The following is a 26,588-nucleotide window of genomic DNA, read 5'->3' as shown; positions in this document are numbered from 1 at the left end:
GAACAAAGGTATCAGACAAACCACTTGTCTAGAACTCATAATCACACAAGTATACAGTCTCCCTGAACAGTGGCAGCAAAGTATTAACTGAAGGTCATACTTCAGGTGCTCAGTGTAGAAAGGAAAATCCTGTCCAGATGAATCTATTCAACCATTCCCGTACCCACTAATGCTAATCATTAACAGTGTATTTAGCTTTTAAAACAAAGGTCTAAGCAACTATAAAGGAAAAGATTGATAGATTTGACCATATAAAATCTGACCATATTATAACGTTTGTGCTACAAAATATGCCATGAAAACAGTTTAAAAGCAAACAGGAAAAATATTTGCAACATATGACAAGTGGTTTATATCTTAGATATATAAAAAAGTGCATAGCACTGAGACTGTTTTCTACCTATTAGAGAGAGAGAGAGAGAGAGAGAGGTAGTTAGTTGCTGGTGAGGGTGCAGGGAAATATGCTTTAATATCTTTGTATGAATAAATGACTTAAAAAGAGCCACGCATGAGCCACTGATAAATATGATTAATCTAGTTTTTTACACCTGAGGTCCATTTATTTGCACATAAGGTCCTATCATAAAAACTGGTAAGAAAAATGGACCTTAGGCACAAAGAATTTGATTAATTATAATTTTTGATTCATGACTCACTGTCTTGTCAGCAAATGCAGCCTCACATCATCACTTTTTTGGTGACTGCTTAGTAATTGATCATATGAGTATAAAGTAATATATTTAATCACTTGCCTATTGCTGAACATTTTAGATGGCTTCAAAATATTTAGTTTTCTAAATAATGCTATGGAGCTATTTTTGTATATTTTCTAAGTATTTTCTTAGCATAAATTCCTAGAACTGAAATTGCTAGGTTAAAAGATACCTATATCTATACACCTGTATGTATATAGATAGACTGATGCATAAATACAGATGTATAAATTATATCGATATCTTTAAATGCAGCAATATATATTATATATTATGATATATTAACATATATTATATATAATATATAATGTCCTAGTTATCTAGTAATATATAACAAACTACTGCAGAACTCTATATTTGTGTGTGTGTGTGTATATATATATATGTGAATATAGATATCTTTTAACCCAGCAGTATATATAATGTTTTAGTTATCTAGTGCTATATAACAAACTACCCAAAACTTAGTACTTCAAACAGTATTTATTTTACTCATGAATCTGCAGTCTGGACAGGGCTCAGTTAGGATGGTCTATTTCTGTTCCATCTGACATTGGCCAGGGAAGCTGGAATCTTCTGAAGGCTTTCACTCACCTGCGTGGTACTAGGCAGGGAAGAGTTCAATAGCTGGGGGCTGGAACAGCTGGGACTCCCCGGGCATTTTTCTCCATCTGTATGTGGTCTCTTTAGCATGTCAGCTTTAGGGTAGCTAGGCTTCTCACATGGCAGCTTTGGGCTCCAAAGGCTTGTGTCCCAGTAGAGCACCGGTAGAAGCAGTGTGGCCTTTTCTAACTTGGCCTTGGAATCCTGCAGCATCATTTCCGTTGTACAGGCCCATGCAGGTTGCGGAGGGCACATAGACTCGCACCTTTCAACGGAGGGGCATCAGCACCACGTTGTCAGAAGAGCAAAATGGGATGATGGGCTATATTGGTGTGGCCATCTTTGGAAAATATAATCTGCTACATATGTTTTTAAGACTTTTTATATACAGTGCCAAAGAGCCACTTCAAATATTGTACAGTGATGAAAATTATTTTTTTGAAAAAGGAAATGCTAAACAAGGGTGTTATTATTTTTCATCTTTGCCAATCTGATCAGCAGAGATGATGCCTCATTTTTTTAATTTACTTTTTTGGTTACTGTTGGCCATTTTAACTTATCTTGTGAGCTGCCTGTTCTCACATTTTCCAGAAATAATAAGATAGTCATAATATCTTATTAGAAGTTTAATTTTAAATTCAAGTCCCAGAAGGCAGTTTCTTCAAACTCCCTCCTTTTACTGATAGGGAAACTGAGTCACAAAGAGCCCCAAGGTCAGAGTTCCATGAACTCAATGTAAAGCTTATGTCAGGTAATTCAGCACTTGGAACTGATACTAAACACTGGATGGGTGTGGCTGTGATGGAAGATAAGCCACTATATGGAACTGTGGTGGGTTGTAGATAATGTCTTGGTAGAAATTTTGTGAAAAGGAGCCCTGTCTCTATAAAGAGGATCCTAACTATATAATATCTCTTAGAAAAGGTTTCAGTACTACTCCAGAGTACATCCCCAACGAAAGAATATGTGGTTAACAGATGCCTTTTTGCTTCCACTTACTCAACAATGAGTCAAGCACTGTGTTGGGTCCTGGATACACAGTGGTTTGTAAAACCGACTCTCTGCCCTCAGGAGCTTTTCCTCTGCCAGTAGCAATGGACTAGAAACAAAGAGTCACAAAAACAAATATCAAGTTGTAAGTTGCCATGAATGTCGTGAAGGAAAAGTACAGGGTGCATGAAGCACCAAGTAGGGGGTCTATTGAAATGCTGTTGAGGGAGTGACACTTCAGCTGAAACCTGAAAGAAGAGTAGGAGATACCGAGGTGGCGAGAGTTAGGGGAAGGGTTTACCCTGAGGAGGCAAAGACCCAAAGAAAGGGGGAACTGAAAGGATATCCATGTTCCCCGAGGGGTGTGAGCAAAGATGAAGCTGGAGAGGCAGGCAAGGCCAGAGCAGGTGAGCCAACAATAAAGTTTCAGGCCCTTATCTGACCTACTTGTTAAAAGATCCTTTGGCTACTATGAAAGGGCTGGGGTCGGTAAGCAAAAATGAGAGTGTCTTGGACAAGAGTGCTGAAGGTAAATAGGCAAACATGTGACAAATATTTTAAGGTAGGGGTTACTGCTGTTCTCCTTCACACTTCAGTACTGTCTGATTCATTCTGTATCCCAGGGCCCTGAAGTGCTTTGCCCTTATTGACGGTGTTCTCTTCTAAATCTGTCCCTAACATGTCAGAGCGACTTCAGTGTGGCCCTGTGGCGCCAAGGCTGTCCGGAGTGAACTGTGGTTTTCTGATTTGATGCTCCAGCAGGCAAGGGAGGGAAAGACGCCTTCTGACACGCTCTCTGACTTCTCTTTAGCTTTTCCTCACTTCCTGAAGCAGAGGAGAAATAGCACAATGAAGGCCTAGGGTTTCTCAACAGAAGAGAATTGAGTGGCGTGGAGCAGCTTAGAGGGAGATGGGAACAACTTCCAGATCCTCTGTTTTTCAAACTTTTTCCCCACTGTTTTATCAAAACGTTCTATTTCCTCTGCGGCAGTGCCCTAAGAAAGAAATTCTTTGTAAGAAAGTTGCCTTCCATGAGGAAAAAAATAAATAAAAGCATCTTTGGACTAGAATCCTTATTTAATTAAACTGATTCAGACCCGCAAACATATACCAAACACCTGCCATGTCCCAGGCACTGTGGTGAACTGACGTCAGTCTCATTTATCCCTCACCGTAGCCTTGGGAGAAGGATGTCATCATGTTCAATTAACAGATGTGGAAATTGACCTTTAATGTAAAACATCGACATCAAAGAATAATAAAGAGAACCATCAGAACCTCCCTTTCCCCCAAGTTCAGCTGAAATGAGCAATGGCCTACATGCCATCTAAATGCATTTAAGCAGAACTGAACCTGGAGCAAATTCAAGTCACCTTTGCACCCGGAAAAAAAGTGTCTAAATCTAGAAATAGGATGGTTATTGTCAGGTTAAATCAACCATTGTGAAAACAAAATCAGCCACCATCAGAGTTGATTAGCCCTCTGCTTGAGGATGTCATGGACCCCACCCCCACTCCCTGCCCCAGTCTCCTCTGTGTTAAGAACACCAGACCATAATAAAGTTTTGTCTTATAATTACCTCAAAACTTACAGACTTCTGGAAGACGAACACTTTTTAAAGGACAGATGGACATCTGCTCTGCTGGTATTAATGTGTGAAATCAGATGAAAGTCATGAGAAACTATTAAACCTGTAGAACTTTTTAAAAAGCAATTACATTCCAGATGTTTTCATTTCATTCTTGATTTTTTTTTTTTTTTTTTTACTGTTCATTCATCTAACATGACCCAGGTCTATACTAGGCTCCAAGAAATACAGAGCTAAATGGCATAATATTCATTTATTAAAAGTATACCCTTCTTCATACCAAAAGGTATATGCTATCATTCCCAACCTCAAGAAGTGGGGAAGATTGACAAGGATGCAGACGATAAATATCCTGAGAGAGATATGCCAAAGATCTGACAAAGCACCTGGTGGCTAGGGAGGGAACACCTAACACAGACTGGGGTAGGGGAGTGGGGCACCCCCAAGAGACAGTCCCTGGAGGGATAGGTAAACTACACAAATATCATCAACACCGTCTTGCTGAGTATATATGGTTCACGCTTTGCTCTGTTTGCCTCTTTCCTTGCTTGCTTGGTCCTGGGAGACCAACCACGACTTCAAGCAGGGGGTTGGGGGGCTGGGCTCAGCCACAGAGTTGCTCTTGCATTTAGCCCGCTGCATGGCTGATCATTAAAAAGAAGTTTCGTAGGTTGTATTTGCTGCTCCTCCAGCCCATTCCTCTACATCTCAGAAACTTATGTCCCGTCCCCCCACCCCTGCCCCGACTCCCCGCCCCAAGAGTTGCACTAGCGCAGCTGTGATTAAGTCCGTAGGCACATCCCCCATGGCTTGGGAGACGTCCCGCCACACTGTCTGCCTGATGAATGGGTCACATCATGGCAGCTGCAGTGGATGAAAGCAGTAGAGGACCTCCAACCTTGCAGTCAGCTGTTCAGCCTAGGAGTCAAAGTCCATGCTAGAGCAGATGCCGTTTTCTTCCACGTATCTGGTTGACATATAGAAAAGGGCAGACTATACCCAGTGCTCACGAAATTTTCCTACCCTCTATGGCTCTTCTCTCCAATATGGCTGCACATTGTAGGGCTTTTTTGTTTTCTGAGTCCATTAATTCCCCCTTTTTAAATTTTTTATTTTTTGGCCACGCCGCACAGGATCCCGCGTGTGGGATCTTAATTCCCTGACCAGGGATCAAACCCGCGCCCACTGCAGTGGAAGCGTGGAGTCTTAACCACTGAACCGCCAGGGAAGTCCCAGTCTCCCCCCGTCCCACCCCCTTTTTAACCTGGATGGGTTTCCGTCCATTGCAACCATAGGGCCTTGACTAAAACAAATACTCAAAGCCCCACGTTTATGCATCTTTTTATCTGATCAGCAATCCATTGGCTTAATTCTCCGAGGTAAATTTCTATTCCTGAAATTTCGTTCAGTTGAGTCTTACTGAAGACGGTTTCTATGCTTGGCTCAGTTTATGTTGAGCCACTGAGGGAAGGAGTGAATGGAAGTAACCAAAGGGAATGATCCCTCCTGATTCCTCTTCCCCTCATTTTATCAAGAGACTTTTATTTCCAACTGGAAACCAGCACTTCTCTTATTCATTCAATAAGTGAATATATAACCAGCAACTGCTGTGTTCCAGGCATGGTTTATAGGCATTGGGGATGTGAAGATAAATAAGACATGGACCTTGTCCTCCAGGAGCTCACAGTTTAGTGGAGGAGAATGACAAACAAGGAATTACAATACAATAAATGCTATTTAGGGAAGCACTGAGTGATATGGAAACAGAGGGGCAGCACCTTTGGAAGAGATCTGGGAGGCAGTCAAGGAAGGCTTCTTCTAGAAGCTGACACCTGAAATGAGTCTTGAAGGATGAGTACGAGTTAGCCAGAGAAAGAAGCTGAAGAGTGTGTACCGTGTACATAATCTAACATAGGCAAAAATAGGAAAGTAAAAGTCCAGTTCTTTCATGCCAGATTATAAAGTTTTTATATAAAGTTTTATTCCCAAAAATTATCTTTCAGGATAAAGAAAGTTGTTGCCTTATATCCAGGTCTGTAAAACCATTTTACATTATAAGACACTCTCTCAATTACTTTATTTTGAACCACAAAGAATTGTTTAGGAAAGACACAATAGCCCAGAACTACCTATGTCACTGCTGGTTTGCATGCTTATAGAGGTCATTTGACAAAGGAAGCAAAGAAATTCAATATAGATTTAATAAGTATTTGGGGGCAGGGGTGGGGAATGACTTCACAACTGCACATCTTGGATATCATTGCAAATCAGCCTTTTAAAGATCACTTTAAAATGAAATACAATTAGTGGTTACTTTGTGGAGATCATGAGTATACACCCACAGGATGAACGGAAAAATAAAACTGTTCTTATTTTAAGCAAATGGATATTTGTGGCTTGAGATAAAATTTCCAGTGATAACATCATGTACAGAGGAAAAAAATATTTCCAGTTTCAAGATAGTAAAGGAAAGCCATTTTCATTTCCTTCTCCTTTTTCAATTCCCTGAAATAATAAAGTGAACAAGAAGCAGAAATCCAGACTTCACCTTTGATGATGCTAGGAGATGTATGTAACCTTGAACTAGAATTTTTGAAGACTGAAAAGTGGCAGAGGAATGGTAAGAGAACAGGAAGGTCAAACTTAGGTTCCCTCATTTTCAGGCATCCAAAGAATCCCTGAAGGAGGGAGACGCAAGAGGGAGGGGATATGGGGATATATGTTTATGTATAGCTGATTCACTGTTATACAGCAGAAACTAACACACCATTGTAAAGCAATTATACTCCAATAAAGATGTTTAAAGAGAACTCCTGAAAAGCTCAGAAATAAAGGCGTCCAGGACCACAGGAGATGGAAGGGGTGGGAGGCCGAGAATAGGGGTTTTAGAAGAAAGTGTGTCCAAGGAGCCATTGTACCCCAGTTCCCCACCCCCATTCCCAATGGACAGGAAACCAGGCCTCCTCCCCCTCCACCCTCACATAAAATCAGAAGTTTATCTTCTGGAAGAAGTAAACCAGAGGACCGCTGGACTCAGATATCAGGCACAGAGGAGGTAGGAGTAAGGAACCTTAGTTTGTACACTTGACAGTGAATGCCAGCAGCCTGGATATGCCAGGGAAGAGGTTGGACGATCCACCTCTAGAAGAAATACCTGGGGATCCTGACATTTGGGAGTCCCTGATTTGGAGACGACTCTAAAGCCCCCCAGTATCTATTCTCCCATTTATCCTTTTTACCAGCAGAATACCTCTGAGTTTTGGTAAGGAACAGGGCTGCCTAGGCAGGGACTACATTTCCCAGGCTCCCTTGCAGCGAGGTGCGACCACTGACTAAATTCTTCTGAGCCCTGTGAGCAGCTTCTGCTTCACTCTCTTAAACTTGCTTGTCCTCCCCTTTCTCTTGCTCCCTTCAAGGGTGGGATGTAGATGTGTTGCTGGTGAGACAGCCTCAGCTATGTGGACAAGGGCAAGACTCTGGGGGACAGTGGAACAGCAAAATAGAAAGAACAGACCAGCAGCAACCTGTCCAGCACCAACCATCGACTATGGAATGTTAAAAGAGAAAGAAGTGAACTCCTAATGTGTACGAGCCACTGGATTTGGGGACCTCTTTGTTGTAGCAACTTAGCCTGTAACCTATATACTATGTATTAAAAAAGAAAAAAATCAACCTGGCTTTTTGCTCAAATACTTTATAGTGAAGCCTACCAGTTCATATCATATGCTAGCTTCAAAACAGCTTTTTCATGCTTCATTATTAAATATGAATGGACAGCTAAGAATCACTAGACATTTGATTAAAGCATCCAGCATGAAAGGCAGAGACCAGAGTGAAGAAACAGGAAAAAGGAACTCAAAAGCATCAGAAGGAACACAGGGAGCACAAGAAAACTTCAAAGAAAACATAGTTAAATCCTCAGAGATAAGAGAAAGACAGTGCCTATGAGAAAAAAGAGTAGGATGCTATTCATTCAGAGGATAAGAAAGAACTCTCGGAAATTAATCATTTACAAAGTAGATAGTTCAGTAAAAGGTTTGGAAGATGAAGTTGCAGAAAGTTAAAAAAAAAAAAAAAAGGATGGACAATGGTGAGAAAAAGTGAGAAAACTGGAGAATATTACAGTAAGTCCAACATATTATTAATATAGGTTTCAGAAAGAGTGGGAAGAGAAATAGTGAGAAGGATTATTAAAGACATTATCAAAAACAGTTTATTATTGATTTATAAAATGTCATAGTTGAATAATAGAGTATTTCCAGATTAATATATTACTTAATTTAACATAGGCATAATTAAATTAATATAATATTTTAAGAACATGTTTGACTGTATTTCAACTATATCCCTAAAATATTATGTATGTAAGGCAATCGAAGTCAGGGAATAGGAAGATGGTCTTACTGTAGGAAAAATGTGAGAATGCCTGAGATTCAGGACCACCTTATATTTGATATGTTCTGGAAACTTTAGAAGGTTCTGAAGACAGAAGCATAGAGTGTGAAAGAGAGAGTAGACTGGGCTCCCATCAAAATTCACACAATGATGGTTCCCCCAAACTAGGAAGGGGGTTCATATGCTGGCAATGATGTTATAGGCCTGATAATGATTCCCAGATCATGACATGAGTGCTTGAGTAGTTTACGATGCTGTTTCCTGAAGTGATCATAAGATGTTACTTGCTTAGGAAAGAATATGTTGGGTTTAGTTTTAGACTTACTGAGTTTGAGGTATCTATGGGATATCTAAGTAGAGATCCAGTCCACAGATCTGAAAAACAGAAGCTTTAGTTAGCTTTTGGCATGTGTTTATTTATTTATTTGTCTCTCTCTTTATCTATCTATCTGTCTTACCTTAGAACTGAAATTCAGCTAGCATACATTGGTCTGGTTGTGTCAGTTGCTAAAATGATGAAATACTCTGTACTCGTTGGTAAATGGTAACCTCTTCCAAGCCCCCCAGGGCCACCCCTCCCCACACCCTAGCTGTCCTATCGCTTCCTATCCATTCAATCCTTTACAGGAACTAAAGAGTTAACATCAGGCCCAGAAGTGGGCTGTCCCAGCCCTGTAGCTGTCCTGTTAAAGTTTTTATTCTCCTCCTGCTTACAGCTCAGGAAGGCTGAACCCACTCTCCATGTATCCGTGTGTCTAGGCTGTGTCATGACCTTCCACGGATCTGGCCTCCCAATCTGGTAGCTCTCCTCTCTAAGTCTCCTCTGCCTCCGGCAATCTGAACTATTCACTGCTCCCTGACTCCCTACACTTTCTCACCTTCATCTCTGTGCCCATTACTCATAAAGTCTTCACCCTGATTTTCTGAACATTCCGTGTTTTTATTCATCCTCAAGGCCAGTTCCTTTTCCTCTTCTACCAGAAAGCCTTCCTTATCTTAGAAATGATCACTCCCTCCTTGAAATAACCATCCCCTTCCCATGTGGCATATCATTTCCTATCTTATATTGGTGATATCTTTGTCCTTTCTGTAGAGAGTTTTTCATAGTGGATAGGCAATAATAATTGTTGGGTGAATGAGAATATGAATCTAAATTTAAAGACTTTCTACCAATTATCATTGGTATATAGTTGCTAGCAGTTTCATCATTTCTTTAGAATGTCAATGTAGTATAACCTCAGATTCTCCCCAAATCTCCCTGGGCCTGATTTCTATAATATAATATTCATTACATGCTAAAAAACAAAATAAGACAAAACAGCAACAATGAAAAACAAACAGATGTAGAAATGTTTGCTGATTTTCTGAACTAAGGCTTTTGGTACTTTCAAGTCGTGTTGTGGTCATCTCTCTTTAATGTAAAAGGGTGATAGTGTTTTTCCATTTTCTGCACTGACTTTATTTAATCTTTCAGAAATGCTAGAGCAGAGCTTTTCTTCTAAGGAGTGTTAACATTGTTTGCTTTGCTGCAGCAAATCAAGCTCCTGTTGTAACATTGGCAGCAGCAGATGAGTCATTGCTTTGGCTGGGAGAGTGTTTCCTGAAGTCAGATACAAGAGCAGAATACCTAATGGTACCTTGCTACCTGTAATCTCTCTCAAACATTCACTCTCGGGCTTCCCTGGTGGCGCAGTGGTTGAGAATCTGCCTGCCAATGCAGGGGACACGGGTTCGAGCCCTGGTCTGGGAAGATCCCACATGCCGCGGAGCGGCTGGGCCCGTGAGCCACAACTACTGAGCCTGCGCGTCTGGAGCTTGAGCTCTTCAACAAGAGAGGCTGCGATAGTGAGAGGCCTGCGCACCGCGATGAAGAGTGGCCCCCGCTTGCCACAACTAGAGAAAGCCCTCGCACAGAAACGAAGACCCAACACAGCCAAAAATAAATAAATAAATAAATAAATTTATAAAAAAATAAAAAAAATAAAAAAAAAAAACAAAAAACAAAAAAAAACATTCACTCTCCTATTGCCCTGCATTGAAGTGAAATAAAAATCAAACTTCCAATGTTTGGTTGAGGTAGCAGATAATATGCACTTAAGGTTATTGTTATATTAGCATACATCTAATTCCTTTCTTTCTCTCTTCTTTTAAATAAGATTCAAGCAAAAGATAGACTACGATGTGTTTCTCATGTGATGCCTCAGTCTGTTTTGCTCAGAGGCCGTGTCTGGCATTTGCTCTAGGTAGACATGATGGAGAGGAGGATGGGCAGGAGGCATTGGCAGAGACTTGCGGGTACTTAAGACTATGACATCCAGCTCCAACCTGCCAGCCTGAGGGCCCGGCTGCATCTCCTGTCTGCAATGCTCAGATCTTTATTTTGCCAGATATAGGGGAAGTGAAACTTCCTTGAGATGCCGTTTTCCTATCCTCTAAAACTAGGAAATGCTGAATGGAACTAAAATATCTAATCTCTTCCCTCTCAACTCCCTTACTGTGATGAAAAGATTATATCTATATATCTGTGTACATATCTTCACCTGGGGCCACATGTGGGAGGTGAAGGTACGAGAAGTTAGTTGACGTACAGATAACTTCAGGGTCAGGAAGGAAAGCAGGCACAGTAGCGTGGAGGGCAGTTCTGCCGTTTCACACAGTGTTTCTTGTAGTAACTGTCAGGGCAGAATCCTGAGTTGAATACTCACTCCACTGGCCGTTTTCTCCTTACTGGAATTAGAACCATGTCAAAAGCCAACCCCACGGTACCTGTACCTAACCTGAGTCGTGCTGTGGAAGGTTTTACCCTAAATACCCTACTGGACCATGCGTCCCCCCATATTGCAGTGTCTCTGACTGGGGTAATTTGCCAGCTGGAAGAGTCTCATTTGTTTGATTGGGAAACTTCAGGCTTTAGTCAGCCCAGAAGGTAAGTGCGTGGAATGTGAAGAAAAGGCCCTGGACTTGCTGTCTGAAATTGGGCAATGGGGGGAAAAATAGGCACCAGTGTCACCCTTAATGACATCAGAACATGGCCTCCAGCTTCTGGCCTCCATGGCAACAGTTTTCTATAGTGGTGTATCCCCTAAGCACTCTGTTATTACTAGTCAGGGACTTACGTTCTCAAAAAAGTCTGAGGGCATTCAGAGTTAGCCGTCTGCAAACCATTCCCACTTACCTTCATTTTAATAAGTTTTGTTGTATGTGAGAGAAAAGGATGCATTATTGCTAGGGCAGGGAGTTACACATAATCCAAGCTTTGTGCTCTGTGACCATCACCTGTCATGGGGGTTGTGGGAAAGACTGAAAGCCTAAAAACCACTGTGGTTTGAGACCCTTTTGCAAACTATTCCTCTGTTTCTGTCTCATCAGCTGAGAGTCGGGGCCCAGATGTAGTCAGTATCTTTTGAAACTCTTAAGTCTCTCTTGCTAGATCCATCCTGTACAATGAAGCACTGTTCTCCTCATGGTCTTTTCTCACCTGGCTTTATTTCTGTGTTGTGAGTGAGTGATAATGTATCAGCCACTTTTCCAGCTGTGTGATCTGGCAGTCGTTGAGTGGCAGCTGGTGGTGACTCCGGCATCTCAAGAAAAGCCCATTTTGGTTTTCAGAGTTACATGAGGGATCTCAACTCCTTTCCTCTCTTCCCATAGTTGGGGACCTTCCAATCAATAACTGGGAGAGGAAAACTCACCAGAGAGTTCTGTCGTGAAATTTGGAAGGGGATTTTGCATGAGTTGCTTCCTGCTTTCAGCATCCCACAGTATTTTATCAAGATAAATAATATGCGAGAGTGGATTCCATGAGGCTGAGGATAATTTTATGTGGTACCCCCTTCCCCAAATAAATAAGTAAATGAATAAAACATCCCAGCAGCCCCAGATGTGGAATTTCTTCCCAGTGGCAGGGCTGTGGGATCCCATTAGAGAATACTCAGCTTATCGTCCTCATGCAGGCTCTTCTTGCAGACAGACCAGGAGCATGATTTGTTTCCCACTGAAAAGTCAGGAGCGTCACAGAGGGTGGCACAGTGCGATTTGTTTTCGGAGAGCTTCCTTCATTCAAGTTATTAGAAAATATTTCTCGAAATAACTCATCCTGAGTCAGAGCTGGCGCCTTACTAGGAAAAATGCACATTTGAGGGACCTGGTGTTGCTCATGCATGAAAGACTCTGTGTTTTAAACGTTTGGTAATTAATCTGCTCAGTTTCAGTGAGCTAGAAGTACAGCTCAGCCAGGAAATATTTATTAAGTGCCTCTTTGCTTCCACCACAATTAGGTGGGTCACATAAGGGGTGGGTGCAAGGAAGCAGAGAATACTGCCCTCATGGAGCTTACAGTCTGCTTGGAGAGAAAACATCAGCATGGATTTTTAAAAATTAAGATGCAGTCAAGACTCAGTGCATTATTTAGAGGCACTATATTTCACTGAAACACCACGTCCCTATCTTGGCAGTTGTCTTTCAGAGTCTGCTAAAGCCTCCATTTCCAGAGTCCTCTTGGATTGTGTTGGAGGGAGGAGGGTTCCTCTAGGAACGTGTCTGTTTGCCTTTTACCCCAGGGCCTGGCAGCGACCTGCAGAGTTAGTGCTATTATTAGGATATAGGTTGGTTTCTAGCCCTCCTAGAAAAAAAGAGAATGCCTCACCTCATGGTTATTTGAACTCTAATTGTAAATTGTATATATGTCTATTATTGCCTGTGTATCTGTATGTTACAAACATTACTTGTTTATATGTTTGTCTAGAATCGTAGGCACCTTGAAAGAGGGTTAACATTACTTTCACTATCTAGAATACTACCACGTGCCAGTGAGATTTAATATGTTCTGGGATTGGGGTGAAACAGGATCAAGAAACCTTATTTGTATTTTCTGAGTAAATCTGAATTACTCTGAAAAATATCTAAAGCTCTTTAACTTTTTTTCTCATTAAGTACTTCTTAACATTCTTTTTTCCTCTTTATTTTCTTATTTCTCCCATTTGGCTCCCCTATTTCCGACTCTTCTCCTCTCCCTTCTCCTTTTCCTCATCTTTTCTCTTTTTAGTATTAACTAAGAAATGTCACATAAAGGTCAGGACATACCCATTCATCAATTCAGTGAATCTCTTAATGCTAACTAGCACTATAATTGCTAACGTTTTTTGAGTACTTACTACATGCTGATGTTCTGCTGAATACTTTATATGCAATATTTAATTTAATCCTTAGAAGTCAGTAAGCTTTGTATTATTATTCATATTTTACAGCCAATAGAACAGAAATTTAGGAGACTATGGAACTTGCCCAGAGTCTCATAGCTAGTAAGTGAATTGAGACTCAAACCTAGTATCTGACCCTGGAGCTCATCTGCCTCATGTAGAGTGAGCACTCAGTCAAGTAGTGTCACCAAGACACGCGTTCGGAATGCAGCAAAATGGTTAAGATCATGGTATTTGGAATCAGACAGACTTGGTTTGAATCTCAGCACTGCCACTTATCAGCCATGTAGCACTGGACAAATCGTTTCACCTCTCTGAGCCTCAGTTTCCTCGCTTATAAAATGTGAAAAATAATAATTTACAGAGTGGTTGTGAGATATTCCATGTAAAACTTTAAGCCTGGCACATAGCCAAAGTTTAACAAAGTTTACTAGTCTTATTCTTTATGGGAAAAAATAGCATCTACCCCCTCTGCTAGCAATTTCATTTCATTAGACATATTTTGAAATATCTTTTAAGTGTCCCCTGTAACCGCTGGGAATTTATCATTCATGAGTATATGTAAAGATTCCTTGAATCCATTCATATCTTCATCCTGTGTGGTTGGGGGGCTGAGCAACAAGTTTTGAAATTTCCCACATGATTTGTAGCCTAATACATTACTTCTGTTTAACAGTTCCAGAATGACCTTCTTCAGTCTTTTGCCTAATATCCTGGTGCTTCATATTGGTCTAGGAAAGGATAGATATTGGTCTAGGAAGGGAATCCTTGCAAAAGTGATGGAGAGGAATAGAGTATTCCTCAACAGGCTGTCTTCTGATCTGAGTGCCTGCCTGGCTAGGTGGCTGGAGAGCAGGCTCAGAGTCTGGGGACCTGTTTTCTTCACTCACTTGGCATCTGACCTTGTTCAGCTAACTTAGCTTCTCTAGTCCGACATGGAAAGCAAGTAGTGACTTAACCGTCACTCCCAACTCCTTGAAATTGTTCTGTGAAAGGCACTTGAAAAATAAAGTAATGTGATTTGGCAGAAATGAATCTGGTGCAAGCAGAGTTGATTTCCTGCGTGAAATTTTTTATTGAAGGAATTTTTTAAAAATTTTATTTATTTATTTATTTATTTATTTATGGCTGTGTTGGGTCTTCATTTCTGTGTGAGGGCTTTCTCTAGTTGCAGCAAGCGGGGGCCACTCTTCATCGCAGTGCGCGGGCCTCTTACTATCGCGGCCTCTCTTGTTGTGGAGCACAGGCTCCAGACGCAGAGGCTCAGTAGTTGTGGCTCACAGGCCTAGTTGCTCCGCGGCATGTGGGATCTTCCCAGACCAGGGCTCGAACCCGTGTCCCCTGCATTGGCAGGCAGATTCTCGACCACTGCGCCACCAGGGAAGCCCTTGAAGGAATTTTATATTGAAGGTAAAGCATATACAAAAGGTAAAGCATAATACCTTTTTTAAAGTTAGGCCCCAAATTAGGAGTTTTAAAGTTATACTCTAAAACCAAGCTCAACAGCCACAAAGACTCAAGTTTAATAAAGCTTTCTTCCTTTTTAAATTAAGAAGTGGAAGATTTTGGTCAACTCTGAGATAGAGTTTCGCTGCTTGAGAAGCAGAATGATCAAAGCCAGAGTAGAGATTTCAGCAGTATGAACGTCAGCTCTGACTTTGGCAGTTTATTTAATCACTTTGGCAGCTCTTAGCTTGTTTTTGCATGCATTACTTTCTCTCATTAGGCAGAGTGCCTGCCACATATGCAATGGCTTGTGTCGATAAATAGTTGTTGACTCTTGCATTGAAATGCATGCCTAGCTTACTGGGAAGTGTGTTAATTTTTTTATTAGCATTTCTCAAGTATTTATGACTTGATCTAGAGCAAGAAATATATCTTATATCAGAACATATGTGTGTATAAAGTCATAAATACCCATAGACATAAACACACATATATAAACTAGAAACATAAGTTTCATGAAATTGTACTCACCCTGTTTTGTATTCTACTCCACTCTCTTCTCTTTTTTTCTTTTCTACTGAGTTTTAAAGCATTCTAAATCCCACTAAATTGATTGCAGGGTCTACTAAATGGGCTGTCACCCAGTATTTGAAGGACACTGGCCTTAGGATTCATCTTAGACCAAACCTCCCTGGCTTTACAAGCCCTCGAGGGAAGACTTTACATCTTCTTTTCAGCTCACCCCCAGTACACACATATACTGCCGTCGCCACTACCACTAAAACCTTTGGATCGTTGGATAGAGAAAACCCTATCAACTGCTATCAGGGGGTTATCCCCTAGCAAGACTCCAACTTTTTCTCATAGGAGGCCAGAATCTTGAAAACTTTGTGACTTTTGAAAAACAAATTATTCTCCTCCTAAATTTTGAGTACTAGCTGGTGTCAGGAACTCAAGAATTCCTGTGATATGCCAATGCCAGCTCAGTGCTCTGTACCCAGTAGGACTGCAGTCAATATTTGTTGATTAGTCATCATCCCAGATCTGCACTGATCACCATGGAAACAGGGCTCTTGCAGAGGTAGCGCTGACCTGTGCTAGACAGAATAACACTGCTTCTCCATAGATGGACTGAGTTTGGTAGACAGGGCATAAAGTTGTGGGATTATTAGGTAGAGTGAGAATCCAGATAGGGTGTACATTCCTTAATATACAACTGAGAAAAACAGACAGGCAAATGCAAGGCTGGCAAAATCTGAATATACTGGGGCAGAATTGGTCATCGACTAAAGCTGTCTCCATTTGTATCATTGACCCATAAATCTGAGATTGTCTGGGACCCATCTGGCTTTGCCCTTCAGAACTTAAAAAGAACCCTGAGTGGCTAATGTAATCCCTTATATCTTAGAAGTGTGTCTGAAGGCAGGTCCACATGTTTTGCCCAGAGTTGAGGCTCATAGTAGTCCCTTTTCTTAGAAAACCTCACTGAGTCCGACCCAGGAAGGCAGTTGGGTGATGAGGTTTGGGGATTCAGGTTCTAGGATTGTGGCACTATTCCTTCTCTATCAACACTGTCATTCCTAGGACTGGGAACCTGGATTCTGACACAAAGAAATGGAATGACTTGGCTCTCTTTGCCAACTTGCAGACTATGATATTGCCTCTTCCAAACCCTGAAGGTCCTTAATGTTGCAAAATAAGCATGATGTAACAAAACAAGTGTAATTAGGAGACAAACCAGGAATGGAGAAAATATAATGAATATAATGAATAGATAATTTATGAAAAGAGTTATAGGTTTTATGAGCCAGAATACATTCTAAACTTCCCTAAATTTTTAAAGAAATGGTTCATAGAATTTTAGAACAGGGAGGGACTTTAGATAGTATATAGTTTAGTCTCTTTATCTTACAGATGTGGAAACTGAGGTCCCAAGAAGCAAGAAAATGGTAGCGGTGACTAAATAAACCCAGATCTTCAAGATTCTGGGGCTTGTTTCCCCACATTCACATGACCTGTTGAGGTGAAGAGCATCTCTCTTTTTTGTTGAGAAATAGTACACACAAAAAAATAACAGTTTTAGCGACTGTTGGACTTGGTGATGCTAAACAGACAACCCAAAAAGCAGAAATAGGGCTTCCCTGGTGGCGCAGTGGTTGAGAATCTGCCTACCAATGCAGGGGACACGGGGTCGAGCCCTGGTCTGGGAGGATCCCACATGCCACGGAGCGACTAAGCCCGTGAGCCACAATTGCTGAGCCTGCGCGTCTGGAGCCTGTGCTCCGCAACGGGAGAGGCCACGATAGTGAGAGGCCCACGCACCGCGATGAAGAGTGGCCCCCACTTGCCGCAACTAGAGAAAGCCCTCACACAGAAACGAAGACCCAACACAGCCATAAATAAATAAATAAATAAATAAATAAAAATTAAAAAAAAAAAAAAGCAGAAATATTTGCCCAGAGGGCTGCATTTAGGTAATAAAATGAAAGCCATAATGTTTGTGGTTCAGGAGTGACCTTTGTGAGGTTTCCTGATGTTTGTTGTAGAGCTCCTGTGACTCTCCTTGAAGGCTTTGGACAGTGAGTTGTGTGGCAAATATTTGCATTTCTAAGACACTTGTCACCACAGAACCTAGATTACCTCACAGAAATGATTCCCAACCATACAAGGCAAAGGACAGCTTTGGGTTTTTTCCCCTGATTCCACATCACACAAACCCAGTGGTTACTAGTCAAAGAGGTAACACATCCAAGATATGGGTGTTAATTTAAATCACTGACCCTTGGAATCTCAGAATTAGGTTGTCATTTATTCTACCAGTATCTGGTGCACGAATTAATGGAAAGGTTCTACAAAACAGATAGTGGTTGTGTCTTCTTTGTCTCTCCAGAATAAGACATTGCCAGAGTGAATCTATTACCTTTCTGAGCTGTTGTCCAAGATTCAGTCTGGGCATGAGAAACCTGGTGGGGGGCAGTGATTCTCAAGGGACTGCCTCATCCCCACAGAGTGCTCTCCAGTAAGAACAGAGTAAGGAGCCAAAAGAAAGAAACTTGGTATTAGTGCAAAAGAATGGTGTTCGGATCAAAGAAGAATAGCCTGACCGGACTGTCTGACCCAACCTGGAGTACTGAGACAGACTATATCATTTCATTTGAAAATCTTTTAAAACAGTATTTTTTTCTGTTTTCAGAAATGATATCAGAGTAGCTCTACCCATAGGTAGGCACAGAGGACCAGGTGAGGTTGTATTCCTTTCCTAGACCATTTGAACACTAGCGGTTTCATTCTGCTACCACTTGGGTCTGTATTTCACAGGTCATCGACTCAGTAAGCAACAAGCACTTGGCCCAGTGGCTCCAAGACCACTTGGAATGAATGTCACTTTGACTTTGGTTCATTTCCCAATAGTACCATTGAGAATTCCTGCTAAATTTATCAAGAATTGATGCTCGGGGCTTCCCTGGTGGCGCAGTGGTTGAGAATCTGCCTGCCAATGCAGGGGACACGGGTTCGAGCCCTGGTTTGGGAAGATCCCACATGCCACGGAGCAACTGGGCCCGTGAGCCACAATTACTGAGCCTGCGCGTCTGGAGCCTGTGCTCCGCAACAAGAGAGGCCGCGATGGTGAGAGGCCCGCGCACCGTGATGAAGAGTGGTCCCCACTTGCCGCAACTAGAGAAAGCCCTCGCACAGAAACGAAGACTCAACACAGTCATAAATAAATAAATAAATAAATAAAAGAACGTGAATTTCTAAAAAAAAAAAAAAAAGAATTGATGCTCACATAGTAGAACCTAGTGGCTTCTGTCTTACATCTCTAAGAATTTTACATACTCAGGCAAGGTTTGAGAATTTGACCCTCAAGTCACCTTTTATCCTGTGGGGACTAAAACTGCACCTGCCCTTAAGTTTAAAAAATTATTAGTCAGGGACTTCCCTCGTGGTCAGTGGTTAAGACTCCACGCTCCCGATGCAGGGGGCCCAGCTTTGATCCCTGGTCAGGGAACTAGATCCCGCATGCTGCAACTAAAGATCCTGCATGTCGCAACGAAAATCCCGCATGCCGCACCTAAAGACCCCAAGCAACCAAATAAATAAATGTTTTAAAAAATTATTAGTCAATCAAGTCATTCTGAAATCTGTAACTAATTATTTAACTAATCTTAATTGAATCTCTGTATTATCAATAATTACTACAGTTTTTCCTCAGAATTTTCAGCTGTCTAACCACTTAGGTCATTTCCAGTTAAACCCATTATAGTCACACGAGTTACTAAATATCCTCCACTCATCAATCCTCAGTAAGCATTACATTCTTTAGGGCCCTTTTCTGGTTTATCAGTACCACCCAGCTCTCACTTTAATGAAGGTACCAATGTAAAGACATAAAGATTTTGAACTTGAACTGTTAACAGTTCAATATTGAAAGAATAGCAAACTGAGACCACTGAATCTTTTAAAAATCATTTTTTTTTAAAGAAACAAGTGACGCATAATAATATCACAGAGGCTACAACCTTGCAAACATGATGATTGGACATGGTAAGCAGAAGACACCAATTACTCTAGACATATTGGTAAAACCTTTTCATGCCCAGAGGATGGGAAATAAATCCCACTGAAATTCAGGGGATTTTCATATTAATACAATTCTAGAGGTCAGTGGCCTGGGGCATGTCATATATCCCTTTTAAGGCGAGGGATAAGTTGTTGCATCTGGCCCCTCCCACCACCAGCAAGAGGTCCAGCACCCAGTTGGCTTCTTTGGATGCTGGAGGCAACATATTCCTCACCTGGGTCTGGGGCCCATTTACCAAGGGACCCGAAAGCTGTTCTTTTGAGTAGGGCCTAGAACAAGAGAAGGTTCTGCAACAGGTCGAGTCTGCCGCGCAAGCTGCTCTGCCCTTTGGGCCGTATGATCCAGTAGATGCAGGGCTGCTTGAAGTCTAAGTGGCAGATAGGAATGGTGTTTGGAGCCTTTGGTGGTCCCTATAGGTGAATCACAGCACACACCCTTAGGATTTTGGAGCAAAACCCTACCATCCTCTGTAGATAACTGTCCTTTTGAGAAACAGCTTTTGGCTTGCCCGTGGGTGTTAGCAGAGACTCAACGCTTAACCACGGCCCACCAAGTTACCGTGTGACCTGAGTTGCCCTTTATGACCTGGGTGTTGTCTGACCCACCAAGCCATAAAGCTGGACATGCATGGCAGCCCTCCATCATCAAAAGGAAGTGCTATATACTAAATCAGGTTCAAGCAGGCCCTGAAGGCACAAGAAAATTATATGAAGAAGTGGCTCAAATGCCCGTGGTCCCCAGCCCTGCTCACTGCCTTCTCTCTCCCAGCTTGCACCTATGGCCTCATGGGGAGTTCCCTATGACCAGTTGACTGAGGAAGAGAAAAACTGGGGCTCATTATTGATGGTTTTGCATGATATTCAGGTACCACTTGAAAGCTGTTATGCTCTAGCCCCATCCTAGGGCAGCCCTGAAGGACAGTGGGGAAGGGAAATCCTTCCAGTGGGTAGAATGTCAGTCAGCGCATCTGATTGTTTGTTTTTTTTGTAAGGAGAAATGGCCAAAGGTATAAGTCTATAACAATTCATAGGTTGTGGCCAGTGGTTCGGCAGGATGGTCAGGGACTTGGAAGGAATATGATTGGAAAATTGGTGACAGAGAGATCTGGGCAAGAAGTATGTTGATAGACCTCCCTGAATGGGCGAAGGATTTTAAGATATTTGTGTCTCAGGGCAAGACTATACAATGGTGGAAAGACAGTCTCTTCAATAAATGGTGCTGGGAAAACCAGACAGCTACATGTTAAAAAAATGAAATTAGAACATTCTTTAACACCACACACAAAAATAAGCTCACAATGGATTAAAGACCTAAATGTGAGACCGGACACTATAAAACTCTTAGAGGAAAACATAGGCAGAACACTCTCTGACATAAATCTCAGCAATATCTTTTTCTGTCCATCTCCCAGAGTAATGGAAATAAAAACAAAAATAAACAAATGGGACCTAATTAAGCTCAAAGCTTTTGCACAGCAAAGGGAACCATAAACAAAATGATAAGACAGCCCACAGATTGGGAGAAAAATATTTGCAAATGATGTGACCGACAAGGGATTAGTCTCCAAAATTTACAAACAGCTCATGCGGCTTAGTATCAAAACAAACAACCCAGTCAAAAAATTGGCAGAAGACCTAAATAGACATTTCTCCAAAGAAGACATGAAAAGATGTTCAACATCACTAATTATTAGAGAAATGTAAATCAAAACTACAATGAGATATCACCTCACACTGGTCAAAATGGCCATCATCAAAAAATCCACAAACAATAAATGCTGGAGAGAGTGTGGAGAAAAGGGAACCCTCTTGCACTGTTGGTGGGAATGTAAATTGATACAGCCACTATGGAGAACAGTATGGAGGTTCCTTAAAAAACTAAAAATAGAGCTACCATATGATCCTGCAATCCCACTCCTGTGCATATATCCAGAGAAAAACATGGTCCGAAAGGATACATACACCCCAGTGTTCATTGCAGCACTGTTTACGATAGCCAAGACATGGAAGCAACCTAAATATCCATCGACAGAGGAATGGATAAAGAAGATGTGGTACATATGTACAATGGAATATTACTCAGCCATTAAAAAGAATGAAATAATGCCATTTTCAGCAACATGGGTGAACCTAGAGATTGTCATACTGAGTGAAGTAAGCAGACAGAGAAAGAAATATCGTATGATATCACTTACACCTGAAACTAATACAACATTGTTAATCAACTATACTCCAATATAAAATAAAAAGTTAAAAAAAAAAAGCTATTTGTGACTCATGTAGATGCTCTCCAAAGAGTGACCTGAGGGGGATTTTAATAGTCAAGGGATAGGATGACCCATTCTGTGGATACCTGGCAGCCTCTTTTCCCAGCCACCCCTGTCATTGCCCAATGGGCTCATGAACAAAATGGCCATGGTGTCAGGGATGGAGGATGTGGATGAGCTCAGCAGCATCATTGACTTCCACTCACCAGGGCCAGAAACCAACACTGAGTCCCCAGTATGACATCGTTCCCTGGGGTAATCATCTAGCTACCTGGTACAAGTTCATTAAATTGGACTGCTTCCATCATGGAAGGAGCAGCACTTTGTTCTTACTAGAACAGACATTCTGGATACAGCTTTGCCTCCTCTGCATGCAGTGCTTCTGTCAAAACTATCATCCGTGCGGTTACATACTGTCTCATCTACTATAATGGTAGGTCACATGACATCACTTCTGATCAAGGAACTTGATAGGCCCATGCTCATGGAATTCACTAGTCTTGCCATGTTCCCCATCATCCTGTAGCAGCTGGCTTGATATAGTGGTGGGACGGCCTTTAGAAGACTCAGTTACAGTGCCAGTGAGGTAGCAATACTTCGTGGGGCTGGGATAATGTCCTCTCAGATGCAGTATATGTTCTAAGTCAGTATCCAATATATGGTGCTGTTTCTCTCATAGCCAGGCTTATTGGTCCAGGAATCAGTGGGTGGAAATGGGAGTGACTCCATTTTCTTTTACCCCTAGTGATCCAGTAGGAAAATTTTCCTTTCTGTCCCCTTGACCTTAGGTTCTGCTTGTCTAGAGTTCTTAGTTCCAATAGGTGGAATGCTTCCACTAGGAGACACAACAATGATTCCACTGAACTAGTTGTTGAGACTCTCACATGGCTCCTTTGGGCTCCTCATGCCTCTCAATCAACAGGCAAGGAAGAGGGTTGCTGTATGAGCTGGAGTGATTGATTCTGATTACCAAGGGAAAATTGCTGCTACTATATAATGGAGGTAAGGAAGAGTTTTTCTGGCATAGAGGAGGTCCCTTAGGGCATACTAGCATTCCCATGTCCTGTGCGGTAATCAAAAACTACAACAACCCAGTTCAGGACAGCTAATGGACCAAGGTCTTCAGGAATGCAGGTTTGAGTCAACTCATAAGGCAAAGAACCACAACCAGCTGAGGTCCTTGCCGAGAGCAAAAGGAATGTGGAATGGGTAGTAGAAGAAGATAGCTATACAGACCAGGTACAACCACATGACCATTGCAGAAACAACCCATGATAGCTATGAGTATTTCTTCCTTATTTTGTTATGAATATGTTTGTATATATATTAAGCAAATATGTTTTTCTTATCTCCTTATCATCTAACATAAGATGTATTAATAATAACTCTATGTCTCAGTTTATAAGTTACAGGAGAAGTGTGAGCACCACCCAAGCACTTCACATCTTCTTCTGGGGAACGGGTTAGTGTGTTTTCAGATGTACGTAGGATAGTTGTGTCATGTCAGTGGAAGTATGTCTTTGTTATTGGCTTTGTGTGGAAATGAAGCGTGGTTTGAGGAGCTGAGCACAAGTGCCAAGTTGACAGAGGGTGGGGTGTGATCATTTTGCTGCGTCAGCTGGACTAGGCTATACTCCCTAGTTATTTAATCAAACACAAATATTGTTTCATTGAGCTGTTGCTGTACAGATGTTTTGTATGTAATTAAAGTCCATAATCAGTTGACTTTAAGCAAGGGAGATTATACAGCATAATCTGGGTGGGCCTGAGTCTATAAATTGAAAAGCCTTTAAAACAGGACTCAGGCTTCCCTGGGAGAAGAAATTCCACCTGGGAACCAGCAGCAAATTCCAGCCTGCCCTCCCTGAGGACTTGCCCTATGGGTTTCAAACTTGCTTAGCCAGCCTCCACCTGGCATAAGCCAATTTCTTGCAATAAATCTCTTAATGTATTTTACACACACACACACACACACACACACACAAACACACACACACACACATGCACATGCACACATGCCCGTGCAAAAACACCTCCTGCTGGTTCTGTTTCTCTGATTAAACCCTGACTGATACAGCCTCAGATATCCCTAAAGCTTTTGTTTTACCCATTAGTGCTGCCAGCTGGGCCCCTGCACTGATCCCACAGGTGTTGGGTGTTCAATAGTATGTGTTGAATGGAAATGAATTTAAGGTGTTCAGCCCTCATGTAGAGGTATCCTTTGTTGAGGTAGTTGGCTGCTGCACTAAATATGTAGGGCAAGGTATCAGGCAGCTCCCCCTGCCAGTATTCTCCGCTCAGAGTCGGGCGTTGATTCACAGCACTCTCTGAAACTCAAGTGGCAGAAATTGGCAGCGAAAAGAACCACCACCCACACGTCTTATAGTATGTGGGAGAAATGTGGCCAAACACTGAGACTTCACATGAAAAATCGTATCTGCCTCTGTTACTGCTTCTCAATATTATTTGGTTTCTCTTGTGAATTGTTGTGAAACATGTAAAAGGGGGTTCTGAGATAGTCCAATGGGAAAAACCAGAAAAATGAAAAATTAATGTGGTTTGGAGAAACAAAGGGCCAAAGAAACGATTGGTCCTTGCTTAAACCTAGTAAGTACAGTACAAACCTATTTCAGCAGGTTCTGCTTAGCATGTGCAGTCAATTTTGCTATAACATGACATAGGTATTGCTGAAAATCAATGAGCTCTGCAGAATCACAAAGTGAAAACCAAGGGCTAATGGGAAAATGGGATAGCAGCACAACACAAAAAATTTTAAGTGACTTATTTAAAAGGGTAGGCACCTAATAAAAATTGTAGCACAGTTTTACACATGTTAAATGATAATGAAATAAACAATACTCCAATATATATGGTACTTTACCTTGAAAAAGACAAAGTTTTCTCGTGGACTAGAGCATCGGACGGCTGCAACTTGTGAGCTATCGTGAGGCTGTGGAAGGGTTTTTTTCCGAAATTGGACAGAAAGCTGTAACATCACATGTGTGTGGGTTTATCTCATAACACAGGTGGCAATCTGCGGGAACTGGTAGACATTTGAGGTGTATGTGTGTGTGGGGTTTGTGTATTCCTACCCACCTCAGTTCAGCTGAGTGCAGTTTTCCGCACTCAGTGTTTCTCGTGGTTGGGATAACATATGTCAATCACATTGGAACAAACTTGCATTTTCAGAAAAAGTGTGATTACGGGGCTGACGGTGCTGCCTAAAGAGATCACCACCCTTTATCTGTACTTTCAAACTCCCAAAGGTTCTTTGTAAGTTTGGCGCAAATTCATTTGTTAGCAAAAAGTAAGGTGAATATAAATGTTTTCCAGAAACACTGCATTTGATTGTAAAGTGCTGTCACAGACCCCACTGGGGTTTAAATATGCCTCTCTACAATCTGAAAACTTCTGATTTCTAAAGCATGTCTAGCCCTAAGGGAATAGGGAACAGTCCATCTGTATACTGAGTGTCTGTTTAGTGTGAGGCATCGTGTTGAGGCATGGTCCACAGCAGTTGCCTGAATCCTATAATTTTACTAATTTAAGAGGAATTTTGCAGTGCTTTTCTTAGCCCTGGAACATCAGAATACTTTAGAGAAGAAACTGTTCAGTTAAAAAAGATTGCTAGACGTACACTCTAGTAATGTAAACTCGTGTTTACTGGGCAGTGTGCTCTGGAATTTAGGGGAGGAATTTAGTGTGTATAAAATATATGGTACCTAAAGAAACTAGAAGACATTTGAAAGAAATAGTGAAGACATTGTTTCCCCGAGTGTGTTCAGAGGAACACTAGTCATGATAGATGTCCAGAAAGTCAAGTTTGGGCAGCACTGCGTATTCTCTGCTCTTCTGGAGCACAATAATGATATCAGCATATTAAAGACCCTGAAAGGTCCCATAGTAAAGAAGCATGTTTAACTTTGTTTTACGTGGATTCTCAAATGTACTGGTCTTTGGATAAGAACCTGGTACTGACCCACAGAGCACATTCTGAGAAACTCCAGACTAAGACGTTTATGATGCTCCAGATGAACTATGAGAGGAAATTCTGTTTCTCATTTGGAAGTGTAGCATATAAATCCAATGCAGAGAAATTGTATGCTTTTATTATTTTAGGTTTAGAAATGAAAATGTAAGAAGTGCATTCTTATGACAAATGGAAAATGAATCAGATTTGCTTGACTTGCCCAGTGATTTTTAATTTTTAGAATCTTCTATATAAACTAGCAATTATGATGATGCAGCCATCAAATGGTATGTAATTATATCCATGAAATAACGGATAGTGAGTACTTTTTAAAATGAAAACAAATTCCCTAAAGTAATTATTGGATGATGAAAATAAATTAATTTAATTCAGTACTTAAAGAATGAAAATTACTGTGATCCCTGAAGCAGTGTATGTGCAGATACAGGTTCTTTCATGTGAAAAATTATGGCACAGAAATGCTGAAATATTAAGAAAATGTGATACCCACTGTTTTTTCTCCTATAAACTCAATCTTACCATTTAAGATGGTCCATTTCCACAGAAGCTGGTAAGCAGATGTTTCATAGCTAGTAAGACATGGGATCAGGATTCAGGCCAACTGCTCTCATCTCTGGGGCCTACATACTTAACCCCTAACTAGAGCTGCAGTCATTAAAAAAACAAATTTAGTAGAAATAACATTTCTTTCTTCTCCCTCCCCTCCTCTCCCCACTGTCCCAACCACCCAACAAAAGTAAATTTCTGTTGTAAACTTCTAAAATGCCATTCTAAATACTTCAATGTTAGAGAATACTTTGCGAAGCCATACTCCTT

The 26,588-nt window shown here is 41.4% G+C and overlaps 1 protein-coding gene across 2 annotated transcripts in view; it reads left to right on the top strand.

Moving 5' to 3' along the window:
* Positions 1-26,588, top strand: part of CRACD (capping protein inhibiting regulator of actin dynamics) — a 273,491-nt gene that overhangs the window by 181,840 nt on the left and 65,063 nt on the right. The gene's annotated exons all lie outside the window — the stretch shown is intronic.

The sequence above is a fragment of the Balaenoptera ricei genome, chromosome 5 (assembly GCF_028023285.1).
Source record: "Balaenoptera ricei isolate mBalRic1 chromosome 5, mBalRic1.hap2, whole genome shotgun sequence".
NCBI lineage: Eukaryota > Metazoa > Chordata > Mammalia > Artiodactyla > Balaenopteridae > Balaenoptera > Balaenoptera ricei.
This window is presented reverse-complemented; position numbering and strand designations above follow the sequence as displayed.